Source organism: Arvicola amphibius, chromosome 3 (assembly GCF_903992535.2).
Source record: "Arvicola amphibius chromosome 3, mArvAmp1.2, whole genome shotgun sequence".
In the NCBI taxonomy this organism is placed as follows: Eukaryota; Metazoa; Chordata; class Mammalia; order Rodentia; family Cricetidae; genus Arvicola; species Arvicola amphibius.
The window spans coordinates 181329523-181331476 of NC_052049.1; positions in this window are offsets into that span (position 1 = coordinate 181329523).

Here is a 1954-nt window from a genome sequence, read left to right on the forward strand (position 1 = left end):
GGGCATACTAGTAGGAGCATGGAAGGCAGTGAATGGAGCTGATAATGGGTTTGAAATGTCAGGAGCTGGCTCAAGAAGTTTCAGAGAAGAATTTTAGTATGTTGCCTAGAAACTGTTCTTGTGATATTTTTAGTAAAGAGAGTGGCTGGTTTTTTTTTTTCCCTTGTTCAAAGAGTCTGCTTGGGGCTAACGTGAAGAGTTTGGGACTAATTCCATGGGCAGAAGAAATTTCAAAACAAAAATGTATTGACTTGTCATGTGAATATTAGTGGTAACTCTCATGAAGATTTATAATGAAAAGGAGCAAACTGAGCAGGGTAAACTACAAAATGTAACTGTGAGAAGAAAAGGTGGAATGGAGCTAAATCCTAAATCCTGTTTAAGGAAGTAAATGGATTGAGCTATGGAAAATAAGGAGTGGTGACGTCAGGGCAAGACCCCGCTGAGCTATGTTTCTTACTTGTGAAAATGAACTAAAGAAAAGCTCAGAGCCTTGTGTGGTGGGGCACGCCCTTTATCCCAGCACTGGGAAAACAGAGGCTGTCAGATCTCTGAGTCCGAGGCCAGCCTGGTCTACAGAGCAAGCTTCAGTACAGCCAAGCTTAGGCAGTGAAAGACAGAAAGCTGGTGAAGATGTAATTTAATGAGGGGGCCATGTTCCAGCCCCAGCAAGCTTTGGAAAACTTGGCAGCTTTGGCTGTGTGGTTCAGGTTTTAGAGTTAAGGATAGAAGGAAGGAGTTATGGAATAAAGCCACTGAAGCCAGGCATGTGTCAGGGATGTCTTGAGTGGAGGCCTAGTAGAGAGGCCATTATGTGAAGCTGTGTAGTTGAACCCTGGGTTACCTTGGAGACCCCAAGATGTTGGAGATGCCAGAGCTGTGGGGTACCTGCTGAGGAGAGCTGCTGACAGGGAGTGAAACCAGCCCTGAGTTTAGGAATGATAATGTATATTCTGTGCCATTATATGTTGGAAGTATGTGATCTGCTTTTTCCTTTTGATTTTACAGGAGATTATAGTTCAGAAATTGCTATGTGTCTTAGAAGTGTCTTTGGACTTTGAAATCAGTTTGAGACTGTGATAGACTGTGGGGACTTTTGAAGTTGGGTTGAATGCATTTTTGCATTATGATATGGCTATACGCCTTTGGGGGCCAGGGAGTGGAAAATGGTGGTTTGGAAGAAAAGAAAAAAGCCCCCAAAGAGAGAGGCACTATTAAGAGGTGTATCCTCGTTGGAGGAAGTGTATCACTGTGGGGGAAAGATTTGAGGGTGACTGTCATTCAGCTTCCTGTTGCCCCTGAGTCAAGGTGTAGGATTCTTGGCTCCAGCACCAGGCCTGCCTGCAGATTGCCATGCTCCCTACCATGATCTAACAGACTGAACCTCTGGAACTGTAAGCAAGATCCCTCAATTAAGTGTTTGCATTAACAGGAGTTGCATGTCATGGTCTCCTCACAGCAATAAAAGCCCAACTAAGACACTCAGGAACTCTGGGAGCTAGTTCTGGGAGCATCTGGTCTAGGTTTGGGGGCTTACTCTAAAGTTCCTAGCCACCCACCCCCAAGTCTTCACCATCTCAGACAAGTGCTTCCTTCCCTGTTCATTAAGCAAATGTTTATTGTATTAAGTTGGATGAATAAATAAATATTCATGTCTTGGGGAAGCAGGTTTTTAATGTGGCTTTGACTAAATCCTCTCAAGCAAATAACAAATGCACTGTGTGAGGTCGGAGACTTTTGAGCTTTGTCATTCTTTTTTTGATTTTTCAAGACAGGGTTTCTCTGTGTAACAGCCCTGGCTGTTGTGGGACTGGCTCTATTGACCACGAACTCACAGAGATCTGCCTGCTTCGACCTTCTGAGTGGAGTGCCGGTACTAAAGACATGCGCCTTACCTTAGCAGAGAAAAAGAGACTAACTTGGAGGATTCTTTCTGCTCAGAACTGAAGCCACA